A 12,320-nucleotide genomic window follows, 5' to 3' on the forward strand; every position below is an offset into this window, starting at 1 on the left:
TCCTCTCTTCATGACATATACGGTGCATACAGTCATCACACACACTGTGTTGAATGAGCCACTGTGAGTCGGTGTTGTTGTGCTCTTTGTTCCAGTTCTATCAGAGCAGATCCTCGAACGACGACCTGAGACCTTGACTCAGAGGAAACTGATTGTGTTCGAGCGGGAATAGGCTGTGTGTGTGTGTGTTAGTTCAGGCTTCCTCTTCCTTTTCCTCTCCCACGACAGGCTGCTGCAGGACGCATCAGGTGCAGAAAACACACAAATGGAGTGAGAACTAAAGGATGCACACGAGAGAATGGACAAATTACCAGTCCGACTGTTTCCCATGCTTCTCTACGTCTCTGTTGCTCTTCTCCGTGTTGGTTTTTCAGTTATCATTTAAAACGCACTGCTGCATATTGACTGCATTTCCCCTCGTGTTTCTGCATTTGCAAGAAGTGTGACGATATATCACAGCACACAGTACATCAAATATGAAAAGATCTGTATCATTAATCGTTGCGCTGAAAACATTACTCGTATAAATCATGCCTCCCCAAAAGGACACTCGTTGTCTACACTGAATGTTAAATGCCTCAGGGTGCAATTAAATTACATGTTAGATACTGCGAACTGATGCAGCTCTCAATGAGGCTGTAAAAAAATGTTTTTAAAACTACTTTTCAGAATCGTGACTCTAGAGCGGCTTGGCGAGGACAGGGTCTTATTGTTCTCTCAGTGTCCAACAGTCTTCCTGTGAGGAGAGACTGGCCCTTCAGAAGCCCCGTGGTTCTCGCTCTTTTTATACTGTTTGTTGGATGATTACATACTGACTGAGAGGACACAAAGAGCTGGAGGCTTTTAGCTCCGTGGACCGGAGGAGTCGATGGCACTCCCTCTCAGGTCTCCTCTCAAAGGCTGACAACGATCAAACGATGGCTTTCTGATTAAAGGAAAATTGATGTTTTTCTTTACAGCCTATGTTTGGTTTTGTTGTTTTGACCTTTATTTCTGTGGGTTATTATGAAAACATAAAGACTAGACCGAGACCCGAGACTGAGACACTGATCTCAGGTCTTGTCACGGGAGTTCACAGGTAGGACCCAAACGCAAGACCACAGGAGACAGAAGTTAATATAACAGGTTTTATTTAGAATGTGTGAAGGTGTGGAGCCTGTGGTCCGACACCAGAGTAGGCAGATCGACGGCGTGAAGTCCCGTGGCTCGATACCAGAGAGTAGGCAGATCGACGGTGTGAGTCCCGTGGCTCGACACCGGAGGGCTGGTAGCTTGACGGCGTGTGTAATCCATTGACCACAAGGAGGGCAGCGGATGCCACGGGGTTGACGCGGGTGAAAGACGGTACGACCTGACAACCCCAGACTGCAGGACCAGAGTTTATATAGTGACATGGGAATCATTAGTGGGACCTGAGTCTGGTGTGTCAGGCTGCAGGAGGTGATCGGCTGGAGTGTCCTCAGCTGTGCACAATCAAGGGTGTGGCCATGGGAGGTGTCTGGAGGCAGAGGACAAACAGAGCACATGGCACACAATAACAAACGGGGAATGACAGGACACATGAGGAGAGGAGATCAGGGGAAACACACAACGGGTCAGACAGGGATCCTGGATCCTGACAGGCCTGCCTTCAGGCATCGGCGAAGTTGATTGTTATGGCTACAGAGCTCCACCAGCTGGAAGTCAGATTTAATTAATTTACTCCAGCGGTTCCCAAACTTTTTATGCCACACACCCCCTTACGCACACACCTAATATAAAAAAAGAAAAAAAGCAACAGAGCCTATTTATAGCCGCATAAAAACCGGACCAATGAGAGAACAGTTTGCTCGCGCATGGCGTTTATTTACAAGATAAAAAACACAAAAAATCTTCCTGCACCGTGCCTTCGAAAAGGTAACGGACATACACCAGAACATTGGCCAGATTAGCCACATCTGTAAAACTCACTTCACGCGACCGACTAATGTAGCCAGGATGTCTTCGGACAAAGCATTGATGTGGCACGACAGTGTTGTTGGACACCGGGATCATGTCCAACTTTTTTGCTTCTCTCTCTCCAATCATACATTCCACCATCTCTTTGGCAGCTGGCAAGCACACGTCTTCGGCAATTGTGTGCGGTAGCCCCTTTCTTGCTATTCTGTAACTGACCAGCTATGAAGCCCGTAGTGCATTTTTTGTAGACCCAACACATGAATGAGAATGAAGTTGTTTTTGTAACTCCTCCAATTTCGATATAAAAAATGTAAGGGGCTTTTTACTTGCACTGGCATGCTTGGTGTTCAGGTGGCGACGTAAATAAGAGCTAGGGCTTGTAGAAGAAAATCAGCGTTATAACTGTGAACTGCCCTTCAATTGAACTAAAAACAAGTTACATAACGTGTTATTGTGATCCGAAGCACCGTTTTTGGGAAATGATTCTCTCGGACAGATAAAGTGTGATTAATCTCTCAAGAGCACCAAAACAACCCCTTACATGGAGTTGTTTTCTGTGAGCACAGAATGAAATAGGAACCTGGCCAGATTAGGAGTCCAGATGTGTCCTGTTTTGATTGAACAGACAGGTTTGATTGGTGGAACGTAGCAAAAGGAGGCGTGAATTTTGACTATAAGAATGATCTGTGAAGAGCAGTACATTGGGAGTCGTTTCAATATACTGAACTTGTTGATGTTGGCTTGTTCTTATTAAAACACGACCCGCTGGTGGCAACTCCAGTTGACCCTCTGTCCTCGTCATTTTCGCCACGACATAATTGGCGCCTCAACGTGAGTTGGGTTGAGGCCGGGACACCTCCTCTATGCCAGCCAACCGACAACCACGCTAAGAGGCCAACAGGTAGGAGATTTTCATATCTCACCATAGATTTATTTCTGTATGGCGTGGTTCTCGCTTGTGTGATAGAGAGGGAGTGTCTGGGGTCCCCTCAACGGAATCCACGCTCTTTAGCGGAGGAGGAGAGGGGCAGACTGGTGTTTGCTGGTAAAAAACTAAAAGTTGGTGTGTTGAAATGATTCAATTTGATCTCCAGCTGTAAAAAGAGAGCTCTCTCGTGTGGAACAGGCGTACGCAGCATTCTGTTGGCGTGACGCCTGGTTGTGGCCAAGATAAGCTCAAAAGCGGAATACTCCGTGTGCATCTCTCAAGCTCAAGAGAATTTTGTACGCTAATGACAAAGCGACTGTGTGCTATTGATGAAGCAATTTCTGCAAATAAGTGTAAGGAACTCCAGTGTGAGTTCCAGTGTGAGATACGTAGGTCTTGATACGACTCTTTACTCGAGAGGGAAGAAACGAAAAGACTGGCTTAGATTTAAATAATAACACTATAATGTGGGTCTGTTAGGAGTGGGCTCTGTTTAAGGCAGGACACTACGCTGACGAGACTCAGACATTTTGTGCAGAAATCTAAATGAGCAGGAAAAGTAATATCTAACTAGACAATAAAATGAATAGTACAGTTTGAAAAGGTGTGCACACGACTGTAACTTATTGACATTACTGATGAAGTAATAGTATAAAGGAGAGATCCTTATGTGACAAAGGGAAGATAACAAAAAGAGACCTGGACAAAAAACTGACTGACAGACTGAGACCGCTGACTTTTGATGTGATATACATCCGGATGGCTTTGCATGAGTATGAGCTATTGGCATGTTTTTGGTTGTTTACCCAGTGGTAACGCTTTTGCAAACAAATATAGTTTGTTTCAATCCGTCTGCATATATCCAGATCCTATTCTGTCTGCAGGAGGAGAAAAAATAGTGAAAAAATAGAACGTTCATGCTCCGTGTACTTGATGATGGCTGATTGCCCAGATGTGTGTGCGCCAAAATAAACCCTTGCGCATGATTGGCTGTACGCCCAGATTTTGGGGCCTGACAGGCTTACTCACTCCGTCCAGAGAGGAGTAGAGTTGTCATACATACAGACATTGATCATGCATAGTCCTAAATAATCAGAGGAAGAGTGTTGATGGAAAGGTGTTGTGGAGATCACAGGAAGGATTGTTGGTTGCACTTGGTGCATTGCTGACCATCTCAGAATCGCACAGTGAAAATCACTGTGCGAGGGGGGAAAAGGTTAAAAGGTTAAAGAGACAAATTGGTTAAAGTTACAAGACATGGTTAAAATATTTATCAGATAATACTATTTCAAGTATAATAAGAACTATCCAATAATGTATCAGAAGTAAAAGCACAATTGTAACTTGTAAAATGTGGGATTAGACGAGTAATCTGAACTCTGTGGGACGACAGAAGCGCGCAATTAATAGCTGATTCCTCCCAGAAGGTGAGAGGCTGTCCTCAGACGCAGTTCCAGATTGCTGCTCTGATCCTGGAACTGGAAAAAATAATTCCACTTGTGAAAAATTATTTTGTGATATAACAGACACTTTGAAGTGATAAACTTGTAATCTTGCACTTAAGTTTCGTAAGAGTGTTGGACAGACGTGTCCTGGTTCACGTGTAGTATTTAAAGAAGGTTTGGTGTTTCCATTCAAGTTGAACTAAGTCTTGACACGAGTGTTTTGAAGATACTGTCAACGACCAATTAGGTAAAATGGGTAAAAGTCAAAGTGAGTCTGAGCAACTTGATGCCAAGGTCTTACCTTCAATAATAAAATATATGCGAGACAAAGATAATCAGACTGCCAAACAATGGAAAGAATGGATCAAATGGGTTCCCTGAAAAAGGCAGTTTCAGCCTACAAAAACGTTTAACTCAAAACTTGTTTAAAGCAAAAGGAGAAAGAGGAAGCAGAAATGTATGGAATAATGTTGAAGGGAGAAAGAGAGATATTAAGAAATAAAGGTCAGAAAGACAAATTAGAAAAAACAGGGACCAATAACAGATAAAATTGAGTAAATAAAAAGGAAAATATACTGCCGAGCTGTGTTCTGTTTGTTCTATTTTTGTCCGAGGGACACGGTCAAGTGGACCCCAGAGAGGGAACCACTGACACACAAACATTTACACAGAGGGTGAGTTAACTTTAGATTCTGACTGTTTAGTGTAGTTTAGACTATGACAAACTAGACAAATACATACCAGATGTACGCAAATTAAGGTTTTAGAAAGTTACCACAAGACAAACACTATTAAAGGAAAAATGTTCAGAATGTCACATGCAGGCTGATTAAATGGATTAGATAAAATGTTTGAGGAAGTAGTATTTAGAGAAGGGAAATAAGTGGTGAAGTTACGTATAATGGACAGAAAATACTGCTGCTGTATCTGTTTTTCTGTCTCCCGAGCAGTACGAGTGTGTAAGGGGGAAATCACATGTGTGTCCTTGGCATGAGGCCCAGGAATGGAGAGGATGTCTGACTGGCTGCACAGTCAGACCCACACTCACTGACTTCAGAAACAGAGGATCCTGGTAAACTCTACAATAATAAGGGTGACGTATACAAAACAAGAAGTACATCAATATCAAAGAAACAACTTAACTTATGTTTGATAAGAAAACACACACCATGGGTCCAAATGTGTGATGTAAGACAGGTGAGGGGTGCTAGTGTTCACCCAAAATCGTGATCTGCCCAAGTTCAAAATCTGATTTCCACCCATGCAAGAAGCAATATCTACTCAATCGAGATATTAATGATATTACACCCGTTCTTGAGTCTTTAATGAAGGTTGGTATAATAATCTAATGTGATGATACACCGGTGCACGCACAAAAATTTTTCCTGTAAAGAAAATTCGAGACTTGAGGGAATCACCTGAGTGATGATTGTCTAATATTTACAAGCAGTTAATGTATCGGTGCATCCACGAGCACCTCAAACTTTGGCTGCCTAAGGTCACAAGGCTAATTGTCCAAATTGCAATTTGCTCTCGATAAAGTTTCATATCTGGGACATGTGATCACAGCAGAGGGCAGAACCCTCCCTCCCAAGAGAACACAGGCAATTAAACTGTGCCGAAACCACAAACTGAGAAACAAATGAAGAGCTTTTTAGGAATGACGTCACAGTATGACAAACCACTCAGAAACAGAGGCTTTCCTCTATCCATGGTTCATGGTAACGATCTTTATGCGCATGACAAACTGACCTGGACCGACCGCTCGACTGATGCCTTTAATGACAAAGATTTTAATCCTGCTACTCTTTTTCCTACTGCAGCAGATGGAGAGCCACATAACTGTTGTTTCTCCTGAACAGGTCTGCACACCGAGACCTGACCTCACAGACACGCCCACCGAATGCTGATTTACAACTGTTAGTGGACGGTTTGGCATCCCGCTCGCCGGACACGGGAGAAGGGTTGGGTTTGCTGTAGTCTCATCACATGACACTCTTTTCTGCTCAAGCTGCAGATCATGTGGCTCTCACAGGAGCCTGTAAGCTTGCTGCCAACAAAATAGTTAACTTCTACACAGACTGTTGCTATGCCTTTGGTGTAGTGCACCACTGTGGCACCTTGAGGAAACACAGGAGCTTTTGGAAATCATCCGGCAAAACCATTTCTCACCACCGTCTCGTGGCCGACTTGCTAGAAGCCATATTGCTCCTTAAAGATTGTTTGTGTTATGAAATGAGATGCTCACACTAACGCTTCTGATCCCATCTCAACAGGAAATGCTGCAGCTGATGCTGCGACTGAGCAAGCAGATGTTTCAGGCTACTTTTTATTTATTTATCAACAGAAATATCGATATTGAAATATCCCTCACTTATGATGTTCAAATATTGCAGACATTAGCGACCCCTGCAGAGAAAGTGTTGGGCCTAATCTGGTGCAATTTAAATGTTATTAATGGATTATTATTAAAATGTATTATGAGCCCAGACAACTTCCACATGAATTATTCTATTGTTAAGCTAAATTAGCCCACAGCAGTGATAACTTGGCAAAAGGGAGAATATGTGATATATTGTAAAGGTAGATCCACATTTTGTAGAGTTTTAAAGTTAAAAAGGAAATTGAATAAGATATTAAATCTTATACTTTCTTTAGCTGGTCATATCAATCTTGATGTATCAAAGCAAATAATAACACCACGTAAATACAATTAGTATCGATATTTTGAATATTTTTATCTCTTTTACACAAAATTGAATTCTTGTGACAAAATGATGCTGTAATGAACTGGCCCTCGATATTAGATCATTTAAATACAGTATTTGAATTAGTTTTTAACTGACATTAGGGAATGTAGGAACTGCAACAACAAATATTATTTATATTTTATTAGGTTATAATTTTAGAAAGCACGACCACAGTCCATGCTTGTACCAATGACACACATCAGCAGAGTGCCAAAGATCCAAAACATCTTCGACATCACACTATGCCACTGTTTAATGTGGTACACCAACTTGTCCGACACTAAGGTGTTCAAAGATTACATTTCCTGTAAACATGTCTTGTACCATAAATATATATATATATATCTATAAGTACACCAGACGTCATCCCTGTGACAGACCTTGACGTTCCAAAGAACCTCACTTTCACTGACTGCTTTGAGTCACAAGGCACCCGGCACAACGCATGTTGTTCTTCTAAAAAGCCGATCCTGCACATCAGACTTGTTTGTCTGACTGTTTTCCTCCCGTAGAACTACGAAAGTGACATTTCTGTGTAATACTTGTGTTTATTATTACAGCTTGCTGTCTGAGAAACATGATCTCATAAAACAGCCTGTGCTTTCTTTTATTATTTTACTTGATAAAGGAATCAATTGAACTGACAGTTGATTCTGAATGAATATAATAGGAATATAAATACTTGGATGATAGAATTTTTACAAATTGTTAAAATTGTTGTGTGTTATGAGCCCCACTGATATGTTGTCTCTCTATAACAGTTCAACAGAGATGGAGGTCCGACGTCTGTGTTTCGCCTCATCTCAGGAGATTTATTTTGTCATGTTGATGTTAACATTCCCAAGCTAGCTACAACATGGAGTTGCTTCAAACTCACAAAAACAGCTCATGTTTTGACCTCATCGATTATGTGATCATATGTTGTGCGTATGTAAACCATTTTGCCATTTCGATAAATTGTAAACACTTTAGTGGCCATGGGAATGGCCAGAGGGGGGAGTTGTTGGCAATTGGCAATTTATCATGTTCTGTTAGATATAACTTCTATCGCAGACGAGGACATCCGAACTCATCCAATGTAACAACTACCAGGACTCCAACCTTGAGAGCTGTGAGAGCCCAGACGGTGGTTCAGCCGTCCTGGAGGAGAGCCAGAAGCCATGAATCAAGATGAGTGCGATGCAACCACACATATTCCAACCCATGTTAGACCAGGACCTATGCCAGCATTGCCATTTAAGTTCAAACAGCCTATCCAGTGTTCAGACAGTTGCACGTTAATACACGTAGAAAGAGACGACTTCACACCATGTGGAAAGGGGAAACTAGCACACAACTGAGGCTGATGACAGAATGAGCCGAATGTGGAATCCAAATCATCTTTATGATGCACATGTGAAATAAAAACATTGGCACTTCCTACATGAGAAGTTCAAGTGGACTCTTGTATGGATCTCAAAAGAAACACGACTATTGAGATCAGTATCCTGAATATCAAGTGTGGAACGCATGTGCAGAAATTATGATTTACACGCCGCAAAACAAGCCTCCCACTAATCATAAAGCAGATCAATTGGAAAAGTATGAATGTTTTGCCAGTGGTGGATTTGCGTCAGACAAAAGAAGGGTTGACGTAGGCAATACTACTGTGTACTGTAAAGTAACCCGAGTGTCCTGGTTCCACAGGCTAACATTACTCCTTCGTTCATTGGGAGACCAGTATGATATGAAAACCGAATACCACGAGACCAAAGTTGTGAAAACACAACTATGACCATTCCCACTCTTCATTTGTTAAGCAAACAAACATCAGACATAGCTGACATGTATGGAATGTGTTGTGAAATGCTTTACTGAATATACTGTTAAAATGGAGAAGAATTCGGGGTTTGAGGCAAGAGCTTGAGGAGAGTGCTGGCAGGGGGGTGGTCAGGGGATTGGTTAGACTAAAGTTTGGGAAAATAAGGGGTCTGTATTGCTAAAAGCAGGCATTAGCGCATTAATAGTTTTAATTGTGGCTTTTCTATTGGCATGTTGCATCGTACCCATCCTGAGGAGACAGTGCCAGAGGAGCATGGACAAACAGATGGGTGTCATGGCAAATCTCCAACTGGCTCAGATGATGAACATGATGACGATGGAGCAAGGGACAAAGGCCCAGTTCACTCAAATGGTGGTTGGACGACCGGACCTGTTTCCCATTCCGGACTATCTGGAGAACTCAGAGGACATGGGGGGAACAGGACTTGGAGGCAACTCACCATAAGAACGAGAACCTGAACTTTGTTGGAAATACACACGTCCAAAAAACACCACGTCACATGTTTTATCATCTGTCCAAACTGTTTCACTATAAATTTGAATGTATTATAATCAGATATTTCTACATTCACATGTATTCATAGTCATGATTCATATAATCAGTGCACAAGTATTATAGCATATAGTTTTATCACGGACGTTGCATCTAATGAATACTGATATATTGTTCAATATTTTGCAGAAATTAAATGTGATGTATCAGTTAATACATGTTTGTAAGCAAGAACAGATTCACTTCATACCAAAAAGGTGGTCGCTTGGCGGGAAAGGACCATAAGGGAGTTTTTCCTGCACTGCAACCTGTGGGTTTTTTCGCCCTTATATGAAAGTGAATCTGAGCATTGAATGATGTTATTTGAATTATCTTATGAACTCAAATGTTCTGTATTGTATTGTTACTGTATTGGTATATAATCAATCACATATAATTTACATAAATCACTTGTGTTGTTGCAATGCAGTCAGGGATCAAAACTTTAGGTTACAGTTCCACCTAATTGACAAAAGTTATAAAAAGTTAGGATGAGGGTTAAGGAACCCTCAGAGGAGGGATGTGTAGAAGAAAATCAGCGTTATAACTGTGAACTGCCCTTCAATTGAACTAAAAACAAGTTACATAACGTCTTATTGTGATCCGAAGCACCGTTTTTGGGAAATGATTCTCTCGGACAGATAAAGTGTGATTAATCTCTCAAGAGCACCAAAACAACCCCTTACATGGAGTTGTTTTCTGTGAGCACAGAACGAAATAGGAACCTGGCCAGATTAGGAGTCCAGATGTGTCCTGTTTTGATTGAACAGACAGGTTTGATTGGTGGAACGTAGCAAAAGGAGGCGTGAATTTTGACTATAAGAATGATCTGTGAAGAGCAGTACATTGGGAGTCGTTTCAATGTACTGAACTTGTTGATGTTGGCTTGTTCTTATTAAAACACGACCCGCTGGTGGCAACTCCAGTTGACCCTCTGTCCTCGTCATTTTCGCCACGACAGGCTTCAGACAGCTGTTAGCCAGAACCTCACTGTACACCATGCACTGTGGCTTTGGGCAATCTGCATTGCCAATCCAAGTGAAGCCCAGACCCAGATCATTTTCATCATATTTCCTCTTTTTTCACCTTGACTCCGCGATGGGCCTATATGCTCCCGATTTGTCTGTGCAATCCCTTCCTCCTTTTTGGTCTCCTACGTCTCATCTTTCTCTGACTCAATTCGATTTCTTCTCCCAGTCGCTCCCCAACGCACCTCTCCGTTTCTCTCGCCTCCGATTCCTCTCTCTCTCTGTCCCTCTCCTCTTTTATGACTGATAGCTTCAGATGTCCCACCTGACAGTTTCCCCGATTTCAGCCAGTTTAGCATATTTGCATGAATGTTGCTGAATGAATGAAGTTAGCTGTTAGCTGACGTTAGCTGCACAAGCTAGGCTAGCTAGTGTGTACATAAAAGACTGTCGGCAGGAGCTGAAGTGCATTTATTTGTTGAATTGTAAGTTTTTAATTTTAAATTTAACGCGTTAACTTGCCCAGCACTACATTTAATATAAATTATTACACCATTAGACCACCATTACATTTTTCCTCTCGCGCACCAGGCAGCTCACCTAGCTCCACCGAGCGAGCTACCAGTTCAGCTCAACCGAGGAGGACGCCGTTAATATTTGGATCTCGTGCCATCACGTGCCTCGCGCATGTTTCCTTCTATGCTGCGATGCGTTTGGTGGGAGTAGTTCGATAGATAGAAAATAGTTCCTGTGTGAAAAATGCTCACAACAAGGTCTGTGGATTACCTTGAGTAACCGGTATCATGATTTGTGGAAAGAGATATCGCTGTTGAGTTTCTCAAATGTATTTTGGTGGCACTTTAAGCACCATATAATCCTATTATATTGGCGAGAAGGCAGACATCTCTACGGCCGATATCTTCAACACCAAGCAACTCACTCCAAAAGTTGCTCTATATAAGACACACTGGCACAATACAGAAAATACTGCATGATATTACATAATTTTACAGCTACATTCAGCAACACTTAATTGTCTCCTGATAATTTCCGAGAAAGTTTCCTGGATAGAATTTGGAAATAGGAACTTCCTTGTTAAAAAAAAAGAAGAAAAGCTCAGATTAAATCTCCATTCATTATGCTTGCCTGAAGACAAATTTCACATTTTTGCTTGTTTAAACTGACTTGCTGTGCATTCGTCTAAAACTCTCTCTAGGTTACAGTAACTGTTAATTTGAAATAATTAACTGGAAGTGTGCCGATTTGTCTCTATTTCCCCAAAAGAATAAGTACCAAATGATGGACCCATAAAGTACATAAAGTAAAACACAAGAGAAAACATAATTAAAAAACGGTGTAGAAAATACGATATGACACGAGAATAAGACACTATAGGACACCATGGAAATCATTATGGGACAATATACATACAACACGTGAAATCTCGAAATAATTTGTTGAAAAAAGATCAGCACTCTGCAATATACCGTACTTTTGTTGTGTAAGGGTGTACAGTGGCAGTCAGTGGGACTCTTTGCTTGCATCAGAGCATCTGTTATGTGGTGGTGTAGTAGATGGACCCAAACGCACGCTCACACAGCAGATTAATCCTTCAAGATCTTTATTTTGTATATATATATATATATATATATATATATATATATATATATATATATATATATATATATATATATATATATATATATATATATATATATCTGCAGACTTAAACAGACAACAATATCCAAACAGACTACGGCACGTGTCCAGTGGCCAAAGCCTGTCCGTTCTCCCTGAGTCGGGAGGGAAACTCAACCGAGGAAGAATGATGCAGCCTCCGGAGTCGGGAGGGAAACTCAACCTACTCACGGCTGGAAACGGTCCGGGATGAAAACAAGGGATGCCGACCGGTGAACTCCGTGGTACTACTCGGATCGG

The sequence above is a fragment of the Melanostigma gelatinosum genome, assembly GCF_949748355.1.
Source record: "Melanostigma gelatinosum genome assembly, chromosome: 10".
Classification (NCBI taxonomy): Eukaryota; Metazoa; Chordata; class Actinopteri; order Perciformes; family Zoarcidae; genus Melanostigma; species Melanostigma gelatinosum.